This window comes from Cervus elaphus, chromosome 33 (assembly GCF_910594005.1).
Source record: "Cervus elaphus chromosome 33, mCerEla1.1, whole genome shotgun sequence".
Lineage (NCBI taxonomy): Eukaryota > Metazoa > Chordata > Mammalia > Artiodactyla > Cervidae > Cervus > Cervus elaphus.
The window spans coordinates 38,145,041-38,157,244 of NC_057847.1; the positions used below are offsets into that span (position 1 = coordinate 38,145,041).

Genomic DNA, 12,204 nt, shown 5'->3' on the forward strand with positions numbered 1-12,204 from the left:
GGGGTGTTTTACATTGTCCCAGAGGTCCCTGAGGTTGTCCCCATTTCTTTTAATTATTTTTTCCTCTCTGCTTCATTTATTTCCACCATTTTATCTTCTACCTCACTTATCCTATCTTCTGCCTCTGTTATTCTACTATTGGTTGCCTCCAGAGTGTTGATCTCATTTATTGCATTATTCATTTTTAAGTGACTCTTTTTTATTTCTTCTAGGTCCTTGTTAAACATTTCTTGCATCTTCTCAATCCTTGTCTCAAGGTTATTTATCTGTAACTCTATTTTGTTTTCAAGATTTTGGATAATTTTTATTATCATTATTCTAAATTCTTCTTCAGGTAGATTCCCTATCTCCTCCTCTTTTGTTTGGCTTGGTGGGCATTTTTCATGTTGCTTTACCTGCTGAGTATTTCTCTGCCTTTTCTTCTTATTTAGATTGCTGTGTTTGGGGTGTCCTTTCTGTATTCTGGTAGTCTGTGGTTCCTTTTTATTGTGGAGGTTTCTCCCAGTGGGTGGGACTGGATGTTTGGCTTGTCGAGGTTTGCTAGTTAGGGAAGCTTGCGTCGGTGTTCTGGTGGGTGGAGCTGAATTTCTTCTCTCTGGAGTGCAATGGAGTGTCCAGTAGTGAGTTTTGAGATGGGTCTATGGGGCTTGGTGTGACTTTGGGCAGCCTGTATATTGATGCTCAGGGCTATGTTTCTGCGTTGCTGGAGAAATTGCGTGGTATGTCTTGCTCTGGACCTTATTGGCTCTTGGGTGGTGGTTGGTTTCAGTGTAGGTATGGAGGCTTTTGGATGATCTCTTATTAATTAATGTTCCCTGTAGTCAGGAGTTCTCTGGTGTTCTCAGGTTTTGGGCTTAAGCCTCTTGCCTCTGGATTTCAGTCATTCTTTCAGTAGCCTCAAGACTTCTCCATCCATACAGCACTGATAATAAAACTTCTAGGTTAATGGTGAAAGGATTCTCCACAGTGAGGGACACCCAGAGAGGTTCACAGAGTTACATGAAGAAGAGGAGAGGGAGGAAGGGGATAGAGGTGAGCAGGAGGAGAAAAAGGGGGATTCAAGAGAAGAGAGACAGATCTAGGCAGTACTCTGTTCCCTAAGTGTTCTCCGCAGCCCAGAACACCCACAGAGATTCACAGAATTGGATTGAGAAGAGAAGAGGGAGGGAGGAAATAGAGGTGATCTGGGGGGAGAAAAAGGCGAGTCAAAAGGGGGAGAGAGTGATCAAACCAGTAATCACACTCCTGAGTAAAAATGGGTACTGAAGGTTGGATTCTTAAATGTCCAAACTTGATATCAAATACTAAAAAACAAATGTTAAAAATCTGGAGTAGAGGTTAGACTCTTAAAAATACAATATTAAAAAACAACAAAAACAAAAAATTTAAGAAATATATATGAAGTTTGCTTTAAAAATAGGGTTCTTTTTTTTGGGCCAGGTTATAGTGGGTTATAAAAATGAAAATTAAGGAATAATAGAGGAGTAATGGAGAACTTTAAAAAAATGAGAGAAAAAAAGTTTTTTTAATTAAAAAAATAATAATAGTAAAAATATATCTAGGAATTTCTCTGGATCTGTTGCGGGCAGTGTGGGTTTGGTTTAATTTCAGATAGCTCCTTGTTCCAGCTTACACTTCTCAATATCTATAGGCCCCTTCCAGTGTAGTTGGTGTTAACTACAGGGATTTTAATCTGTTGCACCTGTCACTTCTACAGCAGTTCCCTTTGTTTATTTGGCTTCTGTTTGCAGGTCTCTTCAGTGTCTAATTTCCGCCCTGTCACAAGTGGGCAGAAGTGGTCTCCTGTTTAGGTTCACTTGTTCAGTCATGCTGTGGGGAGGGAGGGGCGCTGCAGACAAATGTCACCGGCCTGTGTGGGGAGCACTCGCAGTGTTCCGGCCACACTGTGTTTGCCCCTGCTCGCGGCGTGTGTGCTTCCCCGTCTACACTGCTCCAGCTCCAGGCTGCTCTACAGGGAGCGGGCCCTGAGTTGCGTGTACTTTCCAGGCCTAAGCCGCTCAGGTTCAGGTTTTCGGGTACTCCACAAAGATGCAGACTCGGTTGGGCCTGCGTTTTGTGCCTTCCTGGGTCGGAGCAGGTCAGGCAGCCGGGAGCTTGACGAGTGCACTCTCCCCGGTGCAGTGAGCCTAATCCCCTCCACAGTCCCAGCCTCAGTTTCCGGGCGCGCTGGTCGGGTGCGCCTTGTGTCCCTTCTGGGAAGCTGATTTCTGCCTGCGACCCCCTGGAGGGTGTCAACCATCCAGAATCTCAGGAAGTCTTTGGTTAGAAGCTGGAAGCCTGTTGGCAGTTTGGTAGGGGACGCCGTCTCTGGGGCGTAGTTTGCCCCTTTCCTCTCCCCACTGCCTCCTGCCTCCAGCAGGGCATGGGCCGGTCCGCAGCCGCCTGCTCTTCTCTGGTATTCGCTCAGTCCTTTGTTCTGGGACCGGCAGGCAGTGCCTAAATTTAGGGCTTTTCCCAGGTTAATTCTCTCTCTCTTGCTATCCCACAGTTTAAGTTGCTATCTCTCATTACTCCCTCAGATTGCCCTCAGGTCTTTCAGGCCCGGTCCTTACCCTAAGCAATATCGCCCACTCCTCTCCGTTCAGCCCCCACTTGCTGGTGGCGGATGCGAGCGTCTGGGGTACTTTTCTGCTGGGGGTTGTTTTTAGGCATGTAATCTGTGGGTTTTATTTATTTTTCCTCCCAGTTAGGTTGCCCTCTGAGATTCAAAAACTTTCCCCAGACCCACCGGTGAGAGGGTTTCCTGGTGTTTGGAAACTTGCTCTATTAAGACTTCCTTCCCGGGATGGATCTCCGTCCCTAACTCGATTGTCTCTCTTTTTATCTTTTATATTTTGTCCTACCTCCTTTCGAAGACAATGGGCTGCTTTTCTGGGTGTCTGATGTCCTTTGCTAGCAATCAGAAGTTGTTTTGTGGAGTTTGCTCAGTGTTCAAATGATCTTTCGATGAATTTGTGGGGGAGAAAGTGGTCTCCCTATCCTATTCCTCCGCCATCTTAGCTCCCTCCAAACTGATGCTTTTGAACTGTGGTGTTGGAGAAGACTCTTGAGAGTTCCTTGGACTGCAAGAAGATCCAACCAGTCCATCCTGAAGGAGATCAGTCCTGGGTGTTCACTGGAAGGACTGATGCTGAAGCTGAAGCTCCAATACTTTGGCCACCTCATGTGAAAAGTTGACTCATTGGAAAAGACCCTGATGCTGGGAGGGACTGGGGGCAGGAGGAGAAGGGGACGACAGAGGATGAGATGGCTGGATGGCATCACCGACTCAATGGACATGAGTTTGAGTAAACTTTGGGAGTTGGTGATGAACAGGGAGGGCTGGCGTGCTGCGATTCATGGGGTTGCAAAGAGTTGGACATGACTGAGCGACTGAACTGAACTGAATGATTGGTGATCTAGTTGAGTATCTTTTCATGTCCTTGTTGACCATTTGTATATCTTCTTTGGCGTATTGTCTATTCAAGTCCTCTACCTATATATTAATTGAATTGTCTTCTTGTTGTTGAGTTGTCAGAACGTTTTATGTATTTTTATGATAGACTCTTATTAAAGATAGGATTTGCAAATATTTCCTCCCATTTCTGTGGGTTATCTTTTCACTCTCTTGATATCTTCACTATATTGATAGTGTCTTTTGAGGCACAAACACTAACTTTTAATAAAGTCAAATTAATTTTGTTACTGTTGTTGTCCTTTGTGTGTTTTTTTTTTTTTTTGGTGTCATATCTAAGATCCATTGCCAAATCCAAGGTTGTTAAGATTTTTCCCTAAGGTTTCTTCTGAGAATTTATAGTTTTAGCTCTTACATTTAGATCTTTGATCCATTTTAATTTTTGCATATGGTGTGATGGTGTTCATCTTTGTAAGAAATCAATTCACTGTACATTAATCCATTTATACTTCACTCTCAGTTCTAGTCTGTTGATCATATGGCTATGCTTATATCATTACCACACAATTTCAATTGCTGCTGCCTTTGTGGCAGTTTTGAGAGTGGGAAATGTGAGTCATCCACCTTTACTTTCATTTTTTCAGATGATTTTGGCTATTGCAATTCTATATACATTTTAAGGTCAACTTTTTTATGTTTGCAAAAAAATGCTATTGGGATTTTGATAAGGATTGCATTGAATCTGTACATTAATTTTGTGGAAATTTGTTCTCCAAGTTTCCTTTAATTCTTTGTCCATGATATCCTTAATCTCTTTCAGCATATTAAATGTAGTTTATTGAAAGTCTTTGTCTAGTAAGTCCAATGCTTGTGATTCCATGGGGACAGCATCTATTAATTTGTACCCCCACCCCAGTGAGTGGCCATGCTTTCTCATTTCTTTTTTTTTTAATTAATTAATTATTTTTTAAATTGAAGAATAATTGTTTTACAGAATTTTCCTGTTTTCTGTCAAACCTCAACAGGAATCAGCCATGGTTATACATGTATCCCCTCCCTTTTGAACCTCCCTCCCATCTCCCACCCCATCCCACCCCTCTAGGTTGATACAGAGCCCCTGTTTGTGTAACCTAGGCCATACAATAAATTCCCATTGGCTATCTATTTTACATATGGTAATGTAAGTTTTCATGTTACTCTGTTCATACATCTCACCCTTTCTTCCCCTTTCCCCATGTCCATAAGTCTGTTCTCTATGTATGTTTCTCCATTGTGACCCTGTAAATAAATTCTTCAGTACCATTTTCTAGATTCCATATATTTGTGTTAGAATATGATATTTATCTTTCTCTTTCTGACTTACTTCACTCTGTATAGTAGGCTCTAGGTTCATTCACCTGATCAGAACTGACTCAAATGTGTTCCGTTTTATGGCTGAGTAATATTCCATTCTTTATATGTACCACAACTTCATTATCCATTCATCTGTCAATGGACATCTAGCTTGCTTCCATGTTCTAGCTATTGTAAATGGTGCTGCAGTGAACAATGGGATACATATGCCTCTTTCAGTTTTGGTTTCCTCAAGGTATATGCCTAGGAGTGGGATTGCTGGGTCATATGGTGGTTTTATTCCTAATTTTTTTAAGGAATCTCCATACCGTCTTCCACAGTGGCTGTATCAATTTACATTCCCACCAACGGTGCAAGAGTGTTCCCCTTTCTCCACACCCTCGCCAGCATTTATTGTTTGTAGACTTTTTGATGAGGGCCCTTCTGACTGATGTGAGGTGATATCTCATTGTAGTTTTGATTTGCATTTCTCTAATAATGAGCGATGTTGAACATCTTTTCATATGTTTGTTAGCCATCTGTATGTCTTCTTTGGAGAAATGTCTGTTTAGGTCTTTTCCCCACTTTTTGACTGGGTTGTTTGTTATTCTGGTATTGAGTTGTATGAGCTGCTTGTATATTTTGGAAATTAATCCTTAATCCTTTGTTTCATTTGCTATTATTTTCTTCCATTCTGAGGGTTGTTTTCACCTTGTTTAGAGTTTCCTTTGCTGTGCAAAAGCTTTTAAGTTTAATCAGGTCCCATTTGTTTACTTTTGTTTTTATTTCCATTACTCTAGGAGGTGGGTCATAGAGGATCTTGCTTTGATTTATGTCATTGAGTGTTCTGTCTATGTTTTCCCCTAAGAGGTTTATAGTTTCTGGCCTTACATTTAGGTCTTAATCCATTTTGGGTTTATCTTTGTGTATGGTGTTAGGAGGTATTCTAATTTCATTCTTTTACATATAGCTTTCCAGTTTTCCCAGCACCATTTATTGAAGAGGCCGTCTTTGTCCCATTGTATATTCCTGCCTCCTTTGTTAAAAATAAGGTACCCATGTGTGCCTGGGTTTATTTCTGGACTTTCTATCTTGTTCCATCGGTCTATATTTCTGTTTTTGTCAGTATGGTACTGTCTTGATGACTGTAGCTTTGTAGTATAATCTGAAGTCAGGAAGATTGATTTCTCCAGCTCCATTCTTCTTTCTCAAGACTTCTTTGGCTATTCAGGGTCTTTTGTGTTTCCATATGAATTGTGAAATTTTTTTTCTAGTTTTGTGAAAAACACCATTGGTAATTTGATTGGGATCACGTTGAATCTGTAGATTGCATTTGGTAGTATATTCCTTTTCACAATATTGATTCTTCCTACTCAGGAACATGGAATATCTCTCCATCTGTTTATGTCATCTTTGATTTCTTTCATTAGTGTCATAATGTTCTGTGTACAGTTCTCTTGTCTCCTTAGGTAAGTTTATTCCTAGATATTTAATTCTTTTTGTTGCAATGGTGAATGGGATTGATTCCTTAATTTCTCTTTCTGATTTTTCATTGTTAGTATATAGAAAAGCAAGTGACTTGTGTATTTATTTTGTATCCTGCAACTTTGCTAAATTCACTGATTAGCTCTCATAATTTTCCAATACTATCTTTAGTGTTTTCTATGTACAGTATCATGTCATCTGCAAACAGTGAGAGTTTTACTTCTTCTGTGATCTGGGTTCCTTTTATTTCTTTTTCTTCTCTGATTGCTGTAGCTAAGAGTTCCAACTATGTTGAATAATAGTGGTGAAAGTGGACACCCTTGTCTTGGTCCTGATCTTAGGGGGAATGCTTACAGTTTTTCACCTTTGAGAATAATGTTTGCTGTAGGTTTACCATATATGGCCTTTACTATGTTGAGGCAGGTTCCTACTATGCCCATTTTTTGAAGAGCTTTAATCATAAATGCATGCTGGATTTTGTCAAAGGCTTTTTCTGCATTTTTTGAGATTATCATAGGGTTTTTATCTTTCAATTTGTTAATATGGTGTATCACATTGATATGTATATTGAAGAATCCTTGCATCCCCAGAATAAACCCAACTTGATCATGGTGTATGAGCTTTGTGATGTGCTGAATTGTTTGCTAAAATTTTGTTGAGGATTTGCATCTATGTTCATCTGTGATATTGGCCTGTAGTTTTCTTTTTTGTGTGTTGTCTTTGTCTGGTTTTGGTATCAGGGTGATGATGGCCTCATGGAATGAGTTTGGAAGTGCTCCTTCCCCTGCAATTTTTTGAAGGAGTTTTAGAAGGATAGGCATTAGCTCTTCTCTAAATGTTTAATAGAATTCTCCTGTGAAACCATCTGGTCCTGGGCTTTTTTTGGGGGGGAGGGCAGATTTTGATCACAGCTTCAATTTCAGTGCTTATAATTGGGTTGTTCATAATTTCTATTTCTTCCTGGTTCAGTCTTGGAAAATTGAACTTTTCTAAGAATGTGTTCATTTCTTCCAGGTTATCCACTTTATTGCCATATAGTTGTTCATAATAGTCTCTTATAATCCTTTTTATTTCTGCATTGTTTGTTGTAACCTCTCCTTTTTCATTTCTAATTTTGTTGATTTGATTCTTCTCTCTTTTTTTCCTTGATGAGTCTGGCTAAAGGTTTGTCAATTTTGTTTGTCTTCTCAAAAAAAAAAAGCTTTCAGTTTTATTAATCTTTACTATTGTTTCATTTCTTTTTCACTTATTTCTGCTCTGATGTTTATGATTTCTTTCCTTCTACTAATTTTGGTTTTTGTTTTTGTTGTTTTTATTCTTCTTTTTCCAGTTGTTTTAGGTGTAAAGTTAGGTTGTCTATTCTATTTTTTCTTATTTCTTTGGGTAGTACTGTATTGCTATAAACTTCCCTCTTAGAACTGCTTTTGCTGTGTCCCATAGGTTTTGAGCTGTCGTGCTTTCATTGTCATTTGTTTCTAGAAATTTTTTGATTTCCCTTTTGATTTCTTCAGTAACCTGTTGGTTATTTAGAAATGTGTTGTTTAATCTCCATGTGTTTGTGTTTCTTACACTTTTTTTCTTGTAATTGATATCTAGTCTCACAGCATCATGGTGAGAAGATGCCTGATACAATTTCAATTTTCTTAAATTTACTGAGGCTTGACTTGTGACCCAAGATGTGGTCTATCCTGGAGAATGTTCCCTGTGCACTTGAGAAGAAGGTGTATTCTTCTGCATTTGGATGGGAAGTCCTAAAGATATCAGTGAGATCCATATCATTTAAAACTTGTGTTTCCTTATTAATTTTCTGTTTTGATGATCTGTCCATTGGTGTGAGTGGAGTGTTAAAGTCTCCTATGCTTATTGTGTTACTGTCAATTTCTCCTTTTATGTCAGTTAGTGTCTGTCTTATGTATTGAGGTGTTCCTATGTTGGGTGCATAGATATTCACAATTGTTATGTCTTCCTCTTGGATTGATCCCTTGATCATTATGAAGTGTCCTTCCTTATCTCTTGTAATCTTCTTTATTTTAGGGTCTACCTTGTCTGATATGAGGATTGCTACTCCAGCTTTCTTTTGCTTCCCATTTGCATAAAATATATTTTTCCATCCTCTCACTTTCAGTCTATATGTGTCTTGAGGTCTGAAGTCGATTTCCTGTAGACAGCATAAATTTGGGTCTTGTTTTTGTATCCATTCAGCCAGTCAGTGTCTTTTGGTTGGAGCATTTAATCCATTTACATTTAAAGTAATTATTCATAAATATTTTCCTACTGCCATTTTCTTAATTGTTTGTGGTTGATTTTGTAGATCTTTTCTTCTCTTGTATTTCTTGACTATATAAGTCCCTTTAACCTTTGTTGTAAAGCTGGGTTTGGTGGTAATGAATTCTCTTAACTCTTGCTTGTCTGAAAAGCTTTATATTTCTCCATCAATTTTGAATTGGATTCTTGCTGGGTACAGTAATCCTGGTTGTAGAATTTTCCCTTTCAGTACTTTAAATATATCCTGCCATTCCCCGCTGGCCTGAAGAGTTTCAGCTGTTAAGCATATGGGATTTCCCTTGTATTTTGCTTGTTGCTTTTCCCTTGCTGCCTTTAAAATATTCTTTCTTTGTGTTTAGTCTTTGTTAGTTTGATTAGTATGTGTCTTGTAGTGTTTTTCCTTAGTTTATCCTGTAGGGTACTCTTTGTGCCTCTTGGACTTGATTGACTATTTCCTTTTCCATGTTGGGGAAAGTTTTAACTATTATCTCTTCAAAAATTTTCTCGTATCCTTTCTTTTTCTCTTCTTCTGGGACCCCTATAATTCGAATGTTGGGTGTTTGATATGGTTCCAGAGGTCTCTGAGACTGTCCTCAGTTCTTTTAATTCTTTTTACTTTATTCTGCTCTTCATAAGTTATTTGCACCATTTTGTCTTGCAGCTCACTGATTCATTCTTCTGCTTCAGATATTCTCCTATTGATTCTTTCTAGAGTATTTTTAATTTCAATAATTGTGTTATTTGTCTCTGTATGTTTATTCTTTAATTCTTCTAGGTCTCTGGGAAATGCTTCTTGAATTTTCTCCATTTTGTTTTCAAAGTTTTTGATCATCTTTACTGTCCTTATTCTGAATTTTTTGCCTATTTCCTCTTCACTTATTGGACTTCTATGTTTCTAGTTTATTCCTTCACCTGTGTAGTATTTCTTTGCCTTTTCATTATTTTTTTTAAACTTATTGCGTTTGAGGTCTCCTTTTCCCAGGTTTCAACACCGAATTCTTTCTTCCTTTTGGTTTCTGCCCTCTAAAGTTTGGTAGAGTGGTTTGTGTAAGCTTTCTATAGGGTGAGGTTTGTCCTGAGGTTTTTTTTTTCCCCCTCTGATGGACGAGGCTGAGTGAGGTGGTAATCCTGTCTGATGATGATTTGGTTTGTATTTTTGTTCTCTTCGTTGTTTAGATGAGGCATCCTGCACAGGGTTGGTTGGGTGATGCCTGGTCTTGTATTCAAGTGGTTTCCTTGTGTGACTTCTCGCTATTTGATACTCCCTAGTGTTAGTTCTCTGGTAGTCTAAGGTCTTGGAGTCAGTGATCCCACTCCAAAAGCTCAGGGCTTGATCTCTGTTTAGGAACAAAGATTCCAGAAGTGGTTTGTTATGGCATTAAGTGAGATAAAAGCAAATTTCCAACAACGAGAAACTAAAGATGAACCCCAGACAAATGGCAGTTACAAAACCAGGCATATAATAATTAAAATAATGGAATATACATATATTCTCCCATAAGCAAAATCAAAACAGACCAGCAAAAATAAAGTACAGTAGACTGACCCAGTGAGCAAATGAAATAAAAAAGTCTATCTACCAGTTAAGAATAGCACTAACTAAAGCACAAACTGGAAAACAAAACTAAAGCAAGGTGCCAAATGGGGAATAAAGCAATGAAAACAAAACTAAGAAATATGTTGAGAGGAAAGGAAAGAAAGAAAAGAAAGAATAGATATGCAAGGTTAAATAGAGGTAGATAAAGAAGATTTACATTCATTAATGTTTAACCGCAAGGGGAAAAGAACAGTAGGAAAAGCAAACAAGGGAGTAAATGTAGAAAAGAATAATAATAGGTTTAAAAAATTAAAAATAATAAGAGAAAAAAAAAAGGAAGAAGAAAGAAAAAAAACAACAACCAAAACTTCACAGAACAGCAAAAGCCCAATGTAGAGGCAGAGTTTTATAACAACAATAAAAAAATGTGACTGGGGAAAAAACTCAAAAGCTTAATTAGATTTCATAGTGCCAATAAAATCAACAACTACCAAGGGCGGGGAGGGAGGGAAAGGGAAAAAGAAAAAAGTTAAAAAAAAATCCAAAGGAGTCTACAGAAGAAGTTACAACAGAAGAATAATAAATGTTTTCCTTGAGTCACTGCTGTCAGAGTCCTCTCCCTCACTGGGAGTCACAGTCCACCCCAACTCCCTAGGATGCCCTCAAACACTGTGCTGGTCTCTGAACCTGCTGTGGGGGCAGCTCGGATTCTAATCTGGTCCTACTCCTATGTGTTCTTGCCTCCAATGTCCACAGTTATCACAACTAGTGCGTTTTCATTCGTGGGAGCTCTCAGTGTCCTTTTACGTATTCCATAGACAGAGTCTGCCCAGTTGATCGTGTGGATTTAATCTGCAGCTTGTTCAGCTGGTGGGAAGGTTTTGGGTCTTCTTCCTTAGCCACACTGCCCCTAGGTTTCCATTGTGGTTTTATTTCACCTCTGCATGTGGGTCGTCCCCTGGGGTTTGCTCCTGAGGCTGCCCTGGAGGACTTGGGTTTGCTCCTGTGAGGCTCAGGTGTGGAGGCGCTGCAGCTGCTTGGGTTGCAGGGTTTCCGGCAGCACCAGGTACTCAGGGGGGTTGGCGGCTAGGGCAGCAGGAAATATGGTGCTCTTGGTACGGTAACCAGTATTGGCCAATAAGCTCCAGTATTCTCTCCTGGAGAACTCCTCTCTGACAGAGATACCTGGCAGGCCACAGTCTACAGGGTCACAAAGAGCTGGACACCGCCGAAGTGACCCTGTCCGCATAGATGCAAGACATTTTTTGCTTATGGCAGCTCTGCCCCAGTGAAGGTTGAGTGTGAAGGTGGTGCAGCTGCTTGGCTTGTGGGGACCCTGGTGGCAGCAAGAGTGCAGGGACACGGACTGTCTCTTCCGTAGGAGTTACGGCCCTAGCAGAGTTTTTTTTTCAAGCCTCTTGTAGCTGGCAGTTGTTCTGCCCGTAGTCCGAGTCCCTGGTCGGGAAAGAAGACTCCTCGAAACAATGCAACTCGCAATAGGGGAATTTATTACTGACTCAAGCCAGGGCCTCCCGCCCTCACCAGGTGGTGAGGACGAAAGGCCCCGAGCCCCAGTTCTCTCGGGTATTTATTAGGTCAAAATAAGCAGCAGGTAGTTGGCGCAATCGTATTGGTTACACAGTGGGTAGTTGGCGCAATCGGATTGGTTACACAGTTGCAAGGTAATTTTTGTTGACCCAACGTGGGGCTTTCAGCTTTCCCCTGATAGGTTTCCTTTTTTCTGGCTAGGCATATGTTGATTGGCTGGCTCCAGGAGGCCTGATAATTATGTTACCCCGGGAAACCAGGCCTACTCCTAATCTAGGCTGCCTGTCATGGTGTTAGCCATGACAGCCTCACAGCAATCAGAAGCTCTCTTTGGCTTTCTCCATAGCTCCACCCATTCAGGCACTTAGAGGGCTTCCTTACCTGGGGTCCTTCTCTGCTGTTCCATGCATCAGGCACATAGAGGAGCCCCTCGGCTAGGGTCCTACTCTGTAGAATATGCATCAGGTACTTAAATGTGCAGCCTGAATGGGATCCTACTCTGTAGTTTGGGGCATCAGTCACTTAAAGGAGCACCCTGGCTGGGGTTCTACTCTGTAATTCAGTGCGTCAGGCCAGCCTTTCTGTTGTTCAATTGCTGGTGCTGGCATGCAGGAAGAGAGAG

General features: G+C 40.3%; 1 long non-coding RNA gene across 1 annotated transcript; it reads right to left on the reverse strand.

Moving 5' to 3' along the window:
- Positions 1 to 305: 305 nt before the first annotated feature.
- Positions 306 to 9,480, reverse strand: LOC122688600. The gene is made up of 3 exons (XR_006339518.1): positions 9,374 to 9,480; positions 9,114 to 9,119; positions 306 to 353 (listed from the first exon to the last, which is right to left on the reverse strand). It is a non-coding gene; the product is annotated as an uncharacterized LOC122688600 (long non-coding RNA).
- Between the last annotated feature and the right edge of the window lie 2,724 nt (positions 9,481 to 12,204).